The sequence below is a fragment of the Artemia franciscana genome, chromosome 8 (genome assembly GCF_032884065.1).
Source record: "Artemia franciscana chromosome 8, ASM3288406v1, whole genome shotgun sequence".
Lineage (NCBI taxonomy): Eukaryota > Metazoa > Arthropoda > Branchiopoda > Anostraca > Artemiidae > Artemia > Artemia franciscana.
In genome coordinates this window covers 11,766,929-11,786,752 of record NC_088870.1, presented here as the reverse complement: position 1 = coordinate 11,786,752, position 19,824 = coordinate 11,766,929, and the positions used below count along the sequence as shown (strand labels likewise).

At 34.5% G+C, this 19,824-nt stretch overlaps 1 protein-coding gene across 2 annotated transcripts in view; it reads left to right on the top strand.

The window, feature by feature from the left end:
- Positions 1–19,824, top strand: part of LOC136029981 (uncharacterized) — a 170,317-nt gene that overhangs the window by 40,696 nt on the left and 109,797 nt on the right. For both annotated transcript variants that reach the window (XM_065708556.1, XM_065708555.1), the window contains one exon: positions 14,873–15,034. The gene's annotated coding sequence lies outside the window, so the exon portion shown is untranslated. The remainder of the gene's footprint in view (positions 1–14,872; positions 15,035–19,824) is intronic.

Sequence of the window (19,824 nt, the reverse complement as noted above, 5' to 3'; positions counted from 1 at the left end):
TGGCAGAGTACTAGTAAAAAACGCTCTTGGTTTCGTCTTAAAATTACGCTTAATGTGAAATGATTCTGGTTATAAAATTTTAAGAATAACTCCATAATTCGTAGTATATAATTCAATAGATTCGTTTCAGTTCCCCAATGACTGTCTGATAGCACTCTCTCGGGACCACTGTCTGAATTTTTGTTCTGAATTGTTTTTCTGAACATAATTGTTTCTTCATAATCCTTTTCCTTGAAGGCTCTCAGCCTGTTTTTATTTTCTATTATTCATTTTCTGTATCTTTTCTGTTATTCATTTTCATTATTACTTTGTTACAAAACTTTGTTACATTTTCATTTATTACCTTGTTACTTTGATATTACTTTGTTATTCTTTTTCTGTTATTCATTTTCTGTATCTATTTTCTGTATCTATTTTCAGTCTGTATCTATTTTCTATTATCTGTATCTCAGCAGATCTATTTTTGTATACTTACCGTACCCCGTACCCTATCAAACTTCAAACAACACTGCTGTGATCGTTAGTTTTGCCGTATTGACATTGATTATATATATATATATATATATATATATATATATATATATATATATATATATATATATATATATATATATTTCGTTCAGCATGGTTGAAAAATATAATAAATGTGTCTTTGAGGATGACTTAATCCCCCCAGTCCCCGGTAGAAGGGCTGTAAGTTATAGATTTGCCTATTCTTTACATGTAGTATTGGTTATTGGGAAGCATACAGACGTTTTCAGGGGCATTTGTTTCGTGAGGGCTCAGGGGAGGGTATTACGTGGGAAAATCTCTCCATGGAGGAATTTTTCATTTGGCAAGATAATTTTTCCACGAAAGGGACACCAGATTTCCCAGCATTTTTCAAAAACGATCAGAAATTAAATAAAAACAAGTTTTTTCAACTGAAAGTGAGCAGCAGCATAAAAACTTAAAAAAATTATTATGTAAATGAGAGAGTTTGCTCCCTCGTCAATACCTCGCTCTTTACGGCTAAGTGTTTTTAGTACTTTCAAATTTATTTACAATTAAACGGCCTTTGTGACTCAGGGATCATTCTTAAAGAATTGGAAACGAAATTCGAACTTAAGTGTTAAAAGCGAGGTATTGAAGAGGAGGCGAGCCCTGTCACATCCGTAATAGTAAATAAAATCCAACATTTCGTGGTAACGAATTGTAAGTAAGGAGCGATCCGACTGAATAGTAACCGAAACTCTAAAAAGCGGAATTTTGACACCAATAGATGCATCAAAAGAATCAAATTTTTATGATGATTTCAAATATATAAGTTTCATCACGTGTAGTTTTACCCATTATAGCTTACGAGCCTATTAATATTTGTCTGTTTTTGAAAAAGCGGAAACACCCCATAAAGGTCATAGAATCTAATGAAAACCACACCGTCAGATTCAGCGTATCGTAGAGCCCTACTGTAGAGGTTTCAAGCTCCTATCTTCAAAATGTGGAATTTTTTATTTTTTGCCAGAAGCAAGATCACAGATATGTGTTTTTTTTTTCATGGGTAACCAAATCGACCCCGTGGTCCTAGAATATCACAAGATGGCTATTTCCAACGGAAATTAGAAGTTCTAGTGCCCTTTTTAACTGACCAAAAAAACTGGAGGGCAACTAGGCCCCCTTCCAAGTTCATTTTCCCCAAAGTCACCCGATAAAAGGTTTTTAAATACCCATTTTGTTCAGCATAATCGAAAAATCCAATAACTATGTCTTTGAAGAGGGTTAATTCCCCAGAGCCCTCGGGGGAAGAACTGCAAGTTGTGAACTCTGGACATTGGATTATCTGTAGCATTGGTTATTGGGAAATATACAGACATTGTCAGAAGGGATTTTTTCTGGTGGGGCGGTCTGGGAGAGGGAGATATGTGGGAGGATCTTTCCATGGAGGATTTTTTCGTAGGTGAAGGGAATTTTCCATGAAGGGGGCCCCAGATTTCCCAGCATTACTTAAAAAAAATCAGAAATTAAATAAAAAAAAAGTTTTTTTTTTCAACTGAAAGTAAGAAGCACCTTTGAAACTTAAAATGAACAGAAATTAATTCATATGGGAGGGAGTTCTCCCCCTCGTCAATTCTTCGCTCTTTACGCTAAAGTTTTTTTAGTAATTTCATAAGAGTTATTTATTCTAATTAAACTCTTTGTAATTCAGGGGTCATTCTTCAGGAATTGGAACAAAATTTGAACTTTGACGTAAAGAGCAAGATATTGAGAGGGGAAAGCCCCCTCATATACGTAATAAAAATGTATGAATATAGATGTAGTTTACGTAATTTAATCTGTAAGTTACGTTTATTTATTACTAATAAAAACGTTCGTAAATAAAATTAAAGGTTCTAGTGTGCTTTTTAATTAGCCAAAAACGTTCGAGGGCAATTAGGCCCCCTCTCCGAGCCCTTTTTTCTTAAAATTGTCCGATCAAATTTTTTTAGAAAGCCAAGTAGTACAAAAAAGTAAATTAATATGCAAATTTCGTTTTAAATATTCGTGTATGGTAGCCCAAATCAAAACCTGCATTAAATCAAAAATGTTTAGATATTAAATAAATAAGACAAGTCTTTTTTTTTAACTACCAGATCGTCCATAAGCATAAAAAGTGCATTATTTTTTAAACTGAAATAGGAAAAGAATAGCCTACTTAAAAGTAAAAGTTCTCATAAAACTAATACACTAAGTAGTAAGAGGAAATAAGTGTATTCCTACTAGTTTTTCAGCGAGTTTCTAACTCACCATACATGGTGTACCTATAAGGGATTTACGAAGGGGCCTATATGACATTTTCTGAGGATCCCCGCCACTTGGCTCCCTGAAATTTTTTTCACCCAAGTTGCGATTTCAAACTCATATTTGTTATAAGTGACTTAAAAACACACAAATAGAAACATTGGAGTAAGCCAAACACTATCTGTTAAATATATACTTACTCTCAGGAAAGTGTCGAATGTGGAGGAGGATCAAGGCACCCCCAGAAACCACAAGTTTCTTCAAAATCCTAAGCACTTTTTCATGAGATGAAACGTATCTTATTTTTTTTTTACTATTGACCCCTCGGAACATTTTGAGCTAACTCTTCAGTATGGAGGTTCAAAGCGAAATTGAATAAATAGGATCCCACGCATGAAAGTTTTTTTCGGTAGGGGGTCAATAACAAAAATGAATTCTATTTCATTAGAAACTTCCCAAAAATACTAGAAAACTTGGTATTTTAAGGGTGCCCCGATCCCGCTCTGAGAGTCGCATCCCTGAGAGTAAATATATATTTAAAAGATGGTGTTGGTTTACTCCAAAGTTTTTTTTTTTTTTTTAGTCACTCATAACAAATGTGAGTCTGAAATTGCGATTTCGGTGTAAAAACAAAATTTACACAATTTTTTTTTTTGTATATTTGCATTTGGATCCAAGAATTTCTGACCTCGTTGATTAGAAAAGTGAGGCTGATATTGTGATGTAGAAGTCCAAACGTGAGCCACGGGAAGTACGTATCTCATAAATTATATTCCATTGAAAGTTATTTTATTGGGAAATTGAGGAATTTTTTATTTCTACTTTGCTTAAACAAAACTAATTAGCTTCAAGTTTCCTATGGCGGTAACTATAGTATACATAAGAAGCTTTATAACATTTGGCTTTAGTTTATCATTGCACATTAATATATACAGGCAAAGATTATGGGTAACTTAAAAAAGTGGAAACTGGTGCTATTGTCGACAAAAATACCGTCAACACCATCTAGCACCAGGCAATTGGCATTTTTTTAAAGCTTCACAATTGTGTCTCTGTCAGGAATTGAGATCGATCCTACACTTAATACTAAACTAAGTTTACCAACTACAAAATATTAAGTTAATCCTTTTTATTATTACAGTGAAAAATACCAAGTATCATCAAACGCTAGATGGCGTTAAGATGTTTTTGCCGACACTAATACCAGTTCCCCTTCATTTAAATTACCCATACTCTTTGATATACAGGTATTTATACGAATACCCAACCTTATCCGGCTGTATTTGTATCAATTAATCTCTCCGATGCTAAATTACTCAAGCTAGTAATTCTTAATACTTAGCCTTCTTAATACTTAATAAGTCTTAATACTTAATAGTATTAATACTTAATACTTAATAGAAGTAGCCTTCTTAATGCTTAATAGTATTAAGAAGGGAGCAGGGGTGCGATTTATCCAACGGACAATGTTGCTAAACATATGTATAAAACATAAAATCGCGAAGAAAAGAAGAAAACGAGGACAACAATAAACAGCCATTGAAAAAGTTAAAAATATGCAAATATTTCGGTCAAGACCTCCGCTTGACCGTCCTTAGTGCAAAATGAAACTAATAAAAATATAAAAAAAAACAACCTTTAAAACAAAACACGAAACTAAAATATGATGACCTTTTCTTAGTAACGGTGAAAGGGTAACTGAATAAAAAACACAAGTCTATATGACATTTCCCAATTTCATCTTAACACTCTTAAAGGCTTTTCGCTTTCCAGTTAGATTATTATCAGAGATTCTATTTGATTGCACCACATGGTGTTGTGAATGTATGTGAAAACAATCAGAATTAATAATTTCACCATAAATGGGACTTGGAAAAGTTTATCCAGTGTCTCTATTGAGAGTTACCTTTCGGTGTATGTGCTTTTTATATCAACTGCCTCCCTAAAAACTTCCATGAGACCTTTAACGGTGGTAATAACAGAGGTCTTGTCAAATAAAATGAAATGGTGTGGATTGTCGTACAAATGTTGAGCCAAGGCGGAATCAAAAATCTCAGACCTTTGGCTTATCCCCATGCCTTTGTGGGTTTTAGGACCTATGTTTCGATAACTTTTCCCCTAATTGCTGTTGGGTTCTTCCAATATAAAAATCTACCTGCTTTGCTGGTAGATTATTTTCAGAGAATTTATTTGAATATGTGGATGAATATCTACATGAATATGTGGATGTATGTGAGAACGATCAGAATTAATAATTTCGTCTTAAATGAGACTTCTTAAAAGTTCCTCCAGTGTCTCTATTGAGCGCTATCTTTTGGTTTATTTACTTTCTTTTATCTCAACTGCCTCCCTGAAAACTTGCATGTGACCTTTAACGGGGGCAATAATTGAGGTGTTATCAAACAAAATAAAATGAGAGGGATTTTCGTACAAATGTTGAGCCAAAGCAGAATAAAAAATCTCAGGTGTTTGGCGTATGTTCTAATAACCTCTTCCCTAATATGCTGTTTATTGTCCTCGTTTTCTTCAATTTCTTCGCGATTTTATGTTATATCATGATTAGCCAGTAAGGTGTCAGAAATTATTAAACACATGTACCGATTCTTCTGTTGCTGCAAGAAGCTTTTGACAACGCACTTTAATTGGTTACATTACAACTGAACCACCGTGTAACTCAACCTCCTTGTAACTGAACCTCCGTATACCCATATCTGACTTCGAGCCTCCTTTGAACAAAGATATTAATTTAGCCTGTTACAAGGCGTCTGGGAAGGTACATCAATCCCGGCAGAATTTGATTTAATATTCTTAACAATTTTTATAACCTCATCACTTGTACATTTTTCAAACCAAAACTCTAGTCTTTCCCCTCGATCATCCAAAAAATTCAGCTGAAAAAAAAATTTTGAATTATTTCTAGCTCTCATGAACTAAAGATTCTATTTTTGAATAGAATTGATCGAACTGATTGGTGACAACAACTTTGGCCCTTATAGACGTGCCATAAATAGACCATACATAAATAAATAGACGGCCATATATAGATTTGGCCATAAATATCAATACAAGGAGAGTGGCTGTAATTTTTTCTTCCCTTGAATTAGTTTATATAGAGCATCCATAAGTGACCTGATTTGCACGAGATTTACGTCACTTTGCTCTCGTTTGAAAATCACCGACTGAACCCCATTTAACTGAAGACTCGTACAACTCAACCCCAAAAGTGGGGACGAGAAAGGCGTGGTCCTCCTCCTACAGAGAATAAATTCTGCTCATTTTTAGGTTTAATGTTTCTCTTTACTTTCATAATAATAGCGTGGACTAGAAATATTCCCAAAAATCAAGAGGGATTAAATATCAATTTCACATTTTTGATGTGTTTTAAACATTCTTATTTATCCTCCTTCCACGGAGAAAACAACCCCCCTCCAAATAAAAGTCCTGAATACGAGCCTGGGGATTACATATCAATTTCTACCTCAATCCTTCTCTCATCCTTCTACCTTGCACCCTTTGGGACATTTCCCTTCCTCTCAAACTACTACTACTAACAACTCATCGCAGCCCCAAGCCGCCTGAGGCCAACACAGCAACGCACGCTCCTCCTCCATCCTGATCCATTCAGAGCCTCCCTCTTTACATCCTCCCAAGAAGTTCCAATTGTCTTTAAATCTTTCTTTATGACATACTCCCACCCCAGACGTGGATGACCTTCTTTCCGTTTAGCCCTATATTGTTGTCCGAAAAGGACACTTTTCGGCAATCTGTTATCCTTCATCAGCAGAACGTACCCGAACCATCTCAACCTTTCTTTCATTGTAGCCCTAAAAAGAGGGATTGAACTACACTTTTCGTACAGCCTTCTGCTTGGAACACGATCAGTCAGCCGGGTATCCAGAACAATCCTTAGGCAATTTCTCTTGAAAACATCTAGTAAATCTTCATCCCCTTTTTGAAGCGCCCATACTTCAGAGGCATATTTGACCACTGTCATCACTGTACTTTCCAATATTCTAATCACGGTTTGCAGACTTATTTTTCTATTCTTCCAAACTTTTTTTGATAATGAAAAAACGCCCTGAGCCTTGGCTATTCTTCTTTTAACATCTTCACTGCTCCCACCTTCTTTACTAATAATACTACCAAGATAAGTGAAGCTGCCCACCTGATGAATCTTTTCGTTACCTAACGTAGTTAGGTAACGAAACTACGTTAGGTAACGTAATTTCCAAAACATTTTTAGAAATATCAAATATGTGTAATTCCTATTTAATACTTCTTGATTTATAGGAATATTCCTTTTCTAAGCTGTTATTATGAGAGTAAAGAGTGATATTAAACCCCAAAATGACCAGAATTCATTGTATATGAGGGGGAATGCTCCTTTCTCATCACCAGCTCCGCCTCATGGTCGTTAAAATTTTGGAGGGTGCTCATTCGATCGGAAATTGAGAATTCTTACTCCTTTTTTATTAGTCAAAAGTGACTGGAAACCAGCTAGCAGCGGGAGGGGTATTTTTCACAGGAGGGATTTTCCTGCAGTGACAAGGCGGAGACATAAAGTACAAACAGTCATAACAAAAGCAGAATAAATCTGGATTTAATAGTTTTGTGACGTCCGATTTTCTTTGTTTTTGTGAATTATCCCAAAATCTCAAAAACTTTATTATGAATCATCTTGACAGGCTCTTATATGATGACTTTAAAAAATAAACAATTCCAATAAGGTTGAACATGTGAAGATTCTAACTTGTATTTTACCCAATGATATTCCCTCACATTTGTAGAATACTGAAAATCCGTGCAGCTCAAAATCAAGTTCAGTTGCACGAGGGTTCAGTTACACAAGGGTTCAGTTGCAAAGGGGTGCAGTTAAACTGGGGTTCAGTTGCACAGGGGTTCAGGTACACGTACACCCTTTCATCATCATTCTCACAGTTATTTATGCGTCTCATGATCTATGGAAGAATCAAAAAACAAAAATAGGCAATCGGCAGTTCTTTCCTTTTAAATTATGAGGATTATTTTAGGCCAACAGAAATTGGGTTGAATTTTACAGCAAAAAAAAAAACATCATATCTTCCTGTATCTTAGTTTAGCAAGAAGCCAACTTTAGTCTTTAGGTTTCAAATTCCCATGGCGTCAATTGTGCAAATCAGGTTTAGAAATTAGGTTGGAAAAAAGCAGCAAAATATACGAAAAATCCAAGAGCTGTAGTTGATATCGGCATCAAATTTGGTATTTACTTTTCAATCATTTTTTGTTACAAAATTAAGGTCGTATTAAGGGCTTCAAATCAGGAAAATGTTGGAGGAGGAAGGAAAATATTTTTCTAAATCCAAGGGGCGGGGAAATATTGTTCATCTTCCGATTTCTTCAATGAAAATCTATAAAAGAGGTATTTTTCAACGTCTAGGGGAACAAATCTAGGCGGAGAAAAATAGGGACTGGGTCCCAGGAATAAGGGTCTTCTCATAGTTATAAAATAAAATAGTTCTTATAAAAATAATACAATAACTAAATGAAATGAATTTAAGATTTTTGTAAAGTATTCAAAAACTTACTTAGCCAGCAATAAAACCCTTACTTCGAACAAAAAAAACAAAAACAAAACAAGGGACCTAAACTATACAGTAAAAATTACCCCTAATTTCAGCTCCTTTTTTAAGACCGAGGTAGGAACCGAATCTAAGATTGAGATGAGGTCTTAATCGTTCACTGTCACAACCGCTATCGTCGTCCACTTTCCATCCGAAAAGGAACCCAAAACCTTTTTTTGGAATTTAAGTCGGCTGAAATATAATTGCTATCGGAAGCTCATTTTTTGATTATTTTAGTTTTGACCTACAAAACAAAAAAATTTCACTTTTTTTGTGGGTATTTGAGACCTGACTAAATGGACCATAAATTGAACAATGCCATTTTTTCTTTAACTGTGGGAAAAATCGTGCTTTTCCTATTGTTATTGTTGCAAATATACCTGGTATTCATTTGACAGATAATGAATGTTCCAATACGGGTTATATTAAAGACACTACCAAAAATTTTACCAATATTACCTAATTGCGCCTAAATTTTACCTAATATTACCAATTAAAGATATTATCTAAAATTTGGTAAAAGAAACACAGTTTAAAAAACACAGGTATGATGAATAAATAAGTGAAATGACTTGCATTGTAATGTAATCCTTAGCCTATTATACAAGAGGGGGGGGGCTTCAGCCCAACCTAAGATATATAACGATTTTGTTATTTCCGTTTAATTTCTGTAACATTCATTTAGTTCATCTATTAATTTCATAGAAAGTTGGTAAAAAAGCTCCTAAAAAGGGACAATATGCTAATCTTGCTTTGCAATTATATACGCTTTTTCTTCATTTCTGTCGCTTACTTTAATTCTAATCATACAAATTAACTCGTATAAGCATGAACAGTAACCTTTATGATTTAGAGACATAACCCAGAGGAAAAACGAAGCAATATTACACTCTGACTTCTAAATATTCCATTTATTGAAATATTCCACGTCATTTCTACTCTTTTTGAATTTCAAAAAAAAAATCCTTACGGGAGTAAAGAGCGAAGCTGAAAATTAAACGAACAAAAGTTATTGCTTCCTTGATTGCTTAAGATATTCCTTCGAACTAGCTAAAATAAACTGATTCATGGTATATTCCAATATCTGTAGAATTTTGAAAACTAGCGCTTTACTGAAAACACAAAACCCATCGACCGACCAACGAGGATGTTCTAATAAGAGCAGAAAATTTCACAAGTAGCCAGAAAATATTAAAATATAGTTTTTGTGGCTCTATGCTGACCATGATATCGATAACTTTTAGTTCTCTAAAAAAACAGAAATGAGGTTAGTATGTGGTTTGGTATTAAACCAGAAGTTAGGCAGGGTAGTTTTCTATCTTCATCCTTAAGAATCTTCTGATGAACTTTGTCCTAGACTCCCTAGATAAAAATTTTAGCAAAATAAATTTCGAAAGTTTTGGGCGAAAGAATAGGTTTTCAAATCAATATGAAGAGGTGATGAGGGAATTTTGAGCATCGAAAAGATCAATCAAATTGATAGCTGAACTTACACGGGCAGTATTAATAGTTAAAATGGTGGATTTAATGAAGATATGATAAAAAAGGGCAACGAAGGTGGACGGTGCTTTTTCAGTTCTAGTCGTTTATCCCCCCGGAAAATCCTTCAAAATACTCCCCCAGAAAATATACCCCCTTCAAAGAAAATACACCCCCACCCCCTGCAAATAATACCCCACCCCAGAAATTACCCCCGACCCCGGAAATACCCCTACGGGAAATACCCCCGGGGAAAATAAGCCCGGTGGAAAATAATCCCCGCGGAAAATAGGGTCTTCTAAATTTGAGAATTTTATTCAGTTGTGTTTTTTTCCTTTAGTTTCGTTGAGAAGTGCTAAGGAAAGGGAAAAAGAGGAATTTAAACCATATGTATCTTAAAAACTTAAACAAAACGCAGATCCATTATTGTTGAAAGGACTTCCATATAAACTTTAACAATTTTTGGCAGTAGTGGGTGCTAAATAAAAAAAAAAGGAGAAAAAAATTGTAGGCGAACAACCATCAAAATTAGGCTAAAAGCATGTGGCGAAAAAACTTTAAGAAAGTTTATCCTTCCTTTGAAAGCATAGGTGGCTTTGGGAACCATCAAATTCTTATTGTTTAGGATTTTACGGACGAAAGCGTTGTCAAATTCTACGAATTAGTTTTTCTTATCTTCCAAGTGTAAAACGGCCAGAAATCCCCATTAATAAATAAACAAAACCCAACAAATATTACAATGTAGAAATTACAATAAATACCCTAGTCAAACTCAAAACGAGCAAAAATTAAAAGGAGTGGGGCTGACAAACCCCATATCTTCTCAAGACCAGAAAAATAATTTGCTCTTTACTAGAAAAAAAATAACCGTGGATTTTCAGTTTAATATACATATTCTGATGTTAATTCTTTAATGTCTTAATACTTCTTTATTTATTGAAGTCAAAAAAGTGAAAACATTTAAAATGTATTTTGCTTTTAGTAAAGTGCAAATTAGGTTTGGGCTTGAGAAGGCGTGGGGGTTCTGAGTCCTACTCATGTTGATTTTTGCTCGTTTTGGTTTTTTACTCGGTTATTTATTCTAATTTCTGCTTGTTTTTTGTTTAATTTATTTATTGATGGTAATTTGGGGTAATTTTAAGCTTGGAAAAATATTCGAGTTCATTTTTACTCATTTTTGGCTTAATGGATCTCTTTACTTTTCTTCAACAAACTTGTTTTACGGCAAAAGTTTTTTAAATTAATTTCAGTTTGTTTTTTAATTGACGTAGTCTTTTTCATGGAAAAAAATATTAAATCTTTTTGTTGTTTTTTCTTCATCAGACTCTTATCATTTTCTATTTGTCTATTTACCCCACGGGGCTTATTTGCCGGAGGGGTTGTTTTCCGTAGGGTTATTTTCTGCGGGCTATCTTTCAGTGGGGTATTTTCCGGGGGGGGGGGGTCATTTTACGCGGGGGGAAGATGTATTTTTCGCGGTGGTATTTTCCGGGAAATATTTCCCGGGAAGTATTTTCCGGGGGAGTATTTTCCACGGGGGTATTTTTTGGGGGAGTGGGTATTTTTCACGGGGATATTTTCCACTGGGGAATATTTTCTGGGGGTTATTTTCCGAAGGGTATTTTCCGGGGGGGGGTAAACGCTGGCCACCGTTTTTTCACAATTGAAAAAAAAGTTTGGAAGAACAGAAGGATAAGTCTGCAAACAAAGATTATAATATTGGAAGCTACAGTGATGACAGTGGTGAAGTATGGCTCCCAAGCATAGGGTCTTTGGAAGACAGAGGAGGATTTGTCAGATTTTTTCTTGAGGAATTGTCTAGGGATAGTTTTGGGTACATCTCTGACTACCGTATTTTAAATAACAGGCTGTGCAAGAAATTTGGTCTTATCTCACTTTTTAGGGCTAAAATGAGAGATAGGTTGAGATGGCTTCGGCACGTTTTTGGATTAAGGATGACGGATGAAGGATTGTCAATGATATTCCTTTTTGGCCATCCATCTAGGCTACGGGAAGGAAGAGGTTATAAGAAAGGATTTAAAGGAAATTGGAGCTTCTTTGGAGGGGTTAAAGAAAGAATCTTTTAATAGATTCGGATCGAGGAAGAACAGTGTTTGTTTCAGCCAGCTTGGCGCTGCGATCAGTCGTTAATGGTCATAGTATATTCAAAGTTGTCATAAAATTTAAGCTGCAATCTAATATTTATGAAAAATTAAGAAAACCTTACAAAAATTACAATAATTAGGTAAATACAATATCAACAGAAAACGAAAGTTAGACACCTGACGACAACGTTTAGAAAACAGAATAAAATCTGAATATTAAGTTAAAACTTAAAACGAAAATAAACCGATTTAAACAAAAAGCCAATAACGGAGGGGTAACGAAAACAATTCTGGGAAAATAATATTATTTTAAAATTATAAAATTGCTTGCCGCAAATGTTTGTCATAAGAAATTGTTTTTCTTTTAAACTCGATTTATATTTCCTCGTTAATATTTGGAATTTTAAATACAAAAACGGTAGATCTCGTGTTCAAAAAATTTGTCGTTTTTAGTAAAGCGCAAATGATACTCCAGCCATGAGGGAGGAGGATTTATGGGGTCGACTGCCCCACTATACTTTTGTTTATTAATGTTATATCTAAGTTTGACGTGTTTTACAACTACTTCCGCAGTTTATTGGCTTTAGTTTCTTTTAAAAATTGTCCGAAAAAGCTCTTTTAATTTCATTTTATTATATGTTACCTTTTGAACTTCAAACTAATAGTTTTGGATGACATTCATTCGAATTCTTAGGAAGCATTCAACCTATAAATTCATTGAATCCTTTCAATAAATCTAAAATTTATAACCCTGTTAAAGACAACGAACTTCCGAAATGACCCCGACAATGTTATAAATACCAAATAGAGTTAAATTCCGAGGTCGAAGGCTAGTGAACTAAATCACCAATTCAATTAAAGTATGCCTGTATTTCGGTGAAAACACACAAACAGAGAGTTTATTTGTAAAAACAAAATCTTGCCTCGAACATTTTCGTTCTTTTGTTTGCTTAATGTATTATAACGAAGAACCATTAACATTGTAAAAAGGCTGAGTTGTTTATCTCTCCAGAAATCGCATTTTCCTGGCAATCTAGATTTCCCACTCAGCATTAGTCAACTTAATGCTTTAGTTAACCCATCTGTTTTCTCTCCACAAATAAGGGATAATATGATTGGCTCACAAAAATTCATAACAAAATAAACCAGTATAACTAAAGTAGACTTTTTAACATGGAACGTGGAGTGACGGGGCATAATCACACTTATACTTTTTGGTCTAAAAAAAAATCCGTTTTTCATGTGAATGACGTCACATTACAATGAATTAGAGAGCTAAAAAGATATATAATAATATTACAATGAGAACCACTGGTCAAACGCATTAGTAACTAAAGACATGGTTCATGATTTCTCTTAGAGAGACCGGTGGGTTAGAGTGAGGCTTCATAGTTCAATGTTAAAACATAGCCTCGTATTCATAGCTTCCAATATTCTTATCTTCCATCGCAGATTTATCTCCTTATTCTTCAGAATTTTATTTTTACTATGAAAAAAAAAACACCATCAGCCTTGGCTATTCTTATTTTAACATCTCTACTACTATTCTATTATATTCTACTTTTAACATATTTATTAATAATACAACCTAAATAATTGAATCCATCCACTTGATCGATCTTTTTTTTTTACCAAAAATCATTTCTTCACATTCGCTTATTCTTAGTCTAAGCGACTTATTCTTCTTAACATTAATTTTCAGACCTATTCTTGAGCCTTTAAACTCTCAAAACCTAAAAAAAAAATCATTCATTTTGCCAACATTTTCTTTAAGGGCACCCAAATCATCTAAATAATCAACATCAAAGGGATTTTTTATTTCTTATTTTATTCCATACTCAGGTGTGCTCCTTAGAACAAAGTTCATCAAAATAATCAATATATTTGGGGATTGGACGCAACCCTGCTTAACTGCCGAATCAACACTAAACCAGCTACTATCCTCATTCCTTAGCCACACCAATATTACTCTCGTACGTGGCACTAATCCATTTAGTTTATTTATCTGATATATCCTACAAGAATATGAACTTCGCTAAAGCCCTTCTATCGCCTAACTCAAATGCTTGTTATTAAAATATAAGGCATTTTTCGACTATCAATCTAAGGGGGAAAATTCTATCGATATATCCTCCCCCAACTCTAACAACCACACTGTTTTTCTGTCAAAATTTTGTCTACACGTCTCTACTCTAAAAAGTATCATCGTACTAAGTAATTCCCTTCGTACAGAAACCAAGCAATTTCCTATTACCTTTATAATTACCACACTTATTTTTATTACTTGTTTTTATAGAAAGGCTTTCAGTAGTTAATCTCTAACTTCACAATCACCTTATTTAGAAAAAAAAATATAGAATCCTTTTGAAAATAAATTTGTCTTAAAAACATTTTCTACTTCTAGAAATTGCTAAGTCTCTGAAAATGGTACTTTGATTATAATTTCCCCCCATCAAGAGATTAAGATTTGTGGCTGGCCAATTACCTTCCCAACTTTTAACCAGATAAGCGCTCTTTTGGCTGTATGCGAATCATTCATTCCAGCCACTTGTTTATTTCATCTTCATTTATATTCAACTTTGAGGTGACTGATGCCCTTTAACTGGCTTGACCAAGGGCGTCGTTTCGAGGAGGGCAGGGGAACAGTTTACCCGCAATAATTTGGAAAAAAATATTATATATTCCATGCCCCTTGACTATCCGGATATGGATCCCTATTGCTCCCCTATTAAACTACTGGAGCTACGCCCCTGGGATTGACGAATCCAGGTGGATTCATCTTGAACTTGTCAGATGAACTCCCACATGTAAAATAGCAAACAAATTCAAAAATAAACTAATCACCCTCATGGTACCCTTATCAAATTACGACATCTGGAATCCTTAAAAAATAATGAGCTGCTAGCCCCTAAGTTATTACGTACCTTACAGGTACTCTGGCTGAAGACATGAAAGTGCTGCGAAGTAGTCAGGTATCTAGTACCGGAAATACCGTCGATTGGTAAACATTTGTTGTTATTGTTGATCTAATGGATTTTGGATAAGGAGAAAATAGGATTAAAAGTCTACCTTTTCCACAGCGAGACGTATAAGGTAAGTTCGTTTTTCTGGGTTGACTGTGAATCTCCCCATTTAAGGAAGTCCTCCACCTTACCAAGTGTTTGTAGAATAGTTTCAGCGTGATTGTGAAATGTTTGACCACGGTAAACAGAAAATTTGAGAATTTCGTAAAATGAAAAAAGGGTATTGTCACTTAAATATCTATAAATTATTAAGAGAGGAGGGGTGCATTTACTAGTGAATTGATTATTTTACTTGGAAAGGGCATAAAAAGGAATCGAGTGGCATGTTCACCTTGCCTCTGTGTCAGTTGAGGAATCTTGTTGGCAGTATATTCAATTGATCAATCAATTTATTAATACTAAAAGAAAAACTATTACAAAGTAAATCAGTTAATTGGCCCAAGAAGCTTTGCTTGTAATGGACCACAGAGAACAAGAATAAAACACTTTTATAAAATATATACAAGAAAAAAACAACAACAAAAAAAAACACTGGACATTTAACAGATAGAAGATTTAGAAGGAGATTAAACATATAGCTGAAAATGATTTTAAAAGAAGAGAAGTGACATACAAATTGGGATAGAATTAAAAAGAGAGACAAAATTTATAGAACTGAAAAGTGCCTTTTGGCACTTTAATGCTTAATGCGACGAAATAATGCCTTTGCAGAAAGAAAACCACACCACATTGCCTTTCAATACCTAAATAACATGGAAATTTTTAGATTTATAGAAGATTAGACAAATGTACATTGTAAAGCATAAATCAGATCGAACAGATCATAAACTATAATCTATGTTGAATTTATATTTTAAATGTGTCTTTATTTTGTAGATTTAAATATATAGATATAGATCTACAAGTAGAAGTATATTTATATATAGAATTTTTTTTAGATTTGTCGAACTTAGCACTTTTGTCGTTCCGAATAGCGCGATTTTTCAAATTTTATAGCTGAGTCAAGTAGCTCGTGGTATCGAACTGTAAGTAAGGAGCGATTGAGCCCAATAGCAACCAAAACTCGAAAAAACTAAACTTTGATGATAATAAATCCATCAAAAGAATTGGCTTTTATGCTGACTCCAAGTACATAAAATTCATTGGGTTTAATGTTACTTATTAATAGCTACGAACCTCAGAGAATTTACCTAATTTTCGGAAAAGGGGGGAAATACCCCAGAAAGCTAAGTGATCTTTATGAAAATCACACACTCAGATTCAGCATATCAGAGAATCCTAATGAAGAGGTTTTAAGCTCCTAGCTGCAAAAACATGAAATTTTGATTTTTTATGTGCCAAGAGATTGAGCACGGACGCATGTTTCTTTTTAATTTGTATTTTTTTTCCTGGGGTGATCGTATTGAACCAATGGTCCTAAAAGATCGGGAGAGGGTTTTTTGAACGGAAATCAAAACTTCTGGTGTCCTTCTTCAGCGACCAAAAAGATTAAGAGGCCAACTAGCCCCCCATGCCCCCTTTTGTCCCAAATACATCCGACCAAATTTTAAATTACCCATTTGATTAAGTTTGACACTGGGGGCGCTAGATTTGAACGAGATGTACTTTACCGTAAAGAGCGAGACCTTACCGTAAAGAGCGAGGGATTGCCTAGGGGGCCTACTGCCTCATATGTGAAATAGTTGCTGTTGCTTTTAAATTTTAAGTGTTGCTACTTACTTTTAGTATTTGAAATGCTAAGAAACTCGTCTGAAATTAATTCTCTGTGCAATTCAATTTCCTCTTTAATGTTCTTTCCAAAATAAAACCAACATAATATGATACCACTGCTATTGCAGCTCCCCGCCCCCTAATCATGCTAGATATATATAGCCTCAAGCTATAAGCAAAAGTTTGCTGATTTTAAAAAAAATTCCAGCCTCAAATTTGCAGGTACTTGTGGGTCGAAACTAAAGTGATTCAAGCTTCTGGGTTGCAAGGTTAAGCTGCTTAAATAAAGCTATTCCTAGCCAAACCTATTTTTTCCGTTTAAGGTTACAAATGTAATATTTTGAGGGTATATTATTCGCAATTTTGAAGTTATTTCTCCTCGTCCCCTGCTCCCTGAAGTAGGAAAGTCTTCCCTTTGAAGGTTGAAGAAATAGACAGAATTTTCCAGGAGGCTTACTTAGAACCAGGCTAAAACATAAAAATTACCATTTCAGCAAAAATGCTTTGTTTTGGTTTGAAGGGGGCGCGAGGTTGCGCAATATGATTCAAAAGGACACAGCTCTGGAAAGGGTTGGAAACCCTTGGGCTAGATTATAATAGAAGCTATGCCAAAAACCAGTCGAATATTCGGACTTGGATGCTTCAACAGAAATCCTACTGAAAAATAATTAGTTTTTCAGTTTGCTAATATAATTTATTTTTTGGAAGCGTTTTTTGTGCATTGATGTCAGTCCGTTCGCACGAAGTGGTATTAGACAATATATTAAGAGGAACTTTTTGTATTATTTCCGCATTGTTAAGAGACATTATTATTTAATTCATGATTATAAGGAAAGTAGCTGGAATTTCAGGCCATTACGATAAGTTTATTTATAAAGATCGTAGGAAAGTTTTCCCTCCAGTACATTTAGCTATTTTGTCTGAAAATAAGGGGATATCGTAGATCATATATCGTCCTTTCAATATACCTCTTTATACGTATATACCCGTTGTATATCGTATATCTTCTCGGATCTCGGAAAGTTCGTACCTTCTCGAAAAATTGGTGCAAACACAGAAATTAGAAGATGGTCCTCAAACTCTAATTTAACTCGAGCTTGCCAATCTGCAAGGTTTTGGTTTTGAACTGCCGAAGGGTAACATGGTTGTGAATATAAGCGTTATCAGTGAAAGCCTGAATAAGCTGATGAAAAAGTAACACCCATACTAAAATAGCTCCTATTCTGAAACCATGGAAGCCTCCCACGCAATCTTCCTCATACAGGCCTGTTACTTTGTCGACCACACTATGTAAGCTATTTGAGCTTGCTGTCTGCAATGAAGTAAGAAGTATGTGTTCGGTCCCCCCACACCAGTTTGAATTGCAGTAATCTCTGGGCTGTGATCATGCGCTCTATTCATTAGTTTCTTTATTGGTTGACACGGAAAGTAATATATGACTCTCTTGTCCCAGGAAGACACGACCTCGCACGCGCTTTCGATTCATCCATTCATGCTTTCGGCAGCACAAAGAGGAGTCCAAGCATGTGTTATAAAGCCCTTTGACTCAATGTATAGTTCACTTCGGGCTAGAATAAAGGGCCCAAATGTAAATTGTAATGTACTAGTTGAGTCTGACGTACCAGTAAAGAAGGATATAAGGCAAGGGGCTGTAAACTCGCCAGATTTGTTCAGTAACTCTGGTATTGAATCACAATATAAATCCCCGGCCTTTTATGGGGTTATATAACCCCCCATTCCTTATGGGGTTGATGTGTTGCTCATTAGCTATGCAGATGATATTTTAAATATTAATAGATATTGTAAATATTATAAATATATAATATTTATATATTTATATTATAAATATAAATAATATATTGTAAAAATAATATATTATAATAATATATTGTAATATTATAATATATTATATCATATTATAAATATATTATAAGTAATATAATATATTATAAATATATAATATAAATATTTTATAAATATTAGTAGGACTCTACAAGGAATAAAAAGTTGTTTCAGTGCTTTAACGGATGAGTATTTTCGTATGGGCCATTCGTTTAACCCACCGAAAATGGAACTGTTTTTAACTATAATGTGCCAGTCGATGATGTATCTGTCATTCTAGAAGGTACTGATGTCAAACCAGTTCAAGCTATTACATACCTTGGAGTCCGAAATGGTACATCGCAAGGCTACGCGTGAACTTGCTATCGACGATACACTTAGAAAAGTTTGTCTTGCGTATGGAAGGCTTGTCCTTATGAAGACAAAATTCAATCGTCATATTCTAGCCCGGTTATATGTTATATTTGTTTTCCCCCATATTGTATACATATCTCCGTTTTGGAAGTGTTTCAATCAGACAGATAAGAAAAAGCTGGGTATGATTTATTTCAAATATGCCAAGTATTTTCTTGGGCTACCACTGTGGACCAGTAGCCACTATTTGATTAAAAGATTTGGTCTGATAGATCCAGATGTTGCTGTCCCTATAAGAATAAATGATTTTCAAGATAAGTTCCAGACTCTAAATCACCCTTAGTTGACTCTTTAGAGAACTTTTTTTTTAAATTCGAAATCATATTTAATAGTTGACTGTTGAGTGTATTCAACCTTTTGCATATATTTGTGTTAAACTGTATTTTGCTACCTTGTTCTTTTTTTCTTTTTTTTATTTGTACTCTGCCCCCTATTGTATTTGTACAGTTTTGGCAGGCAATAATTCTATATTATATCATACATTCAATGGTTTCTAACACAGAAAAGCTGCATTTTCAATATGGGGTGGCCCGAAGATTCCAAGATGAGGGTTGTAAACCAGCATTGGAGGGTTTTCGGCTACGGAAAATGGACCCACTGAGAATTTTCTCAGAATGTTCACCCACTGAGAATCTTATCCCTATTTGACCAAAAATTGTTGTTTTTTGGTAGAAAAAAACACACACTGGGTAAAGTGAACATGTGAGAGACACTTAGCCGTTTAATAAGTCAGCCTTATTTTGTTGACTATGGCTTGAAAGGATAAAATGAGGGAAATAAGATAAAGCGGCACTTTCGAAACTTCTCTAAAGTACATTATATTTGAAGGTACATTATATTGCCGAGCTGAATCCTGCCTTTACGTTTTTACAGGCTTTTACAGGCCAAAATTGT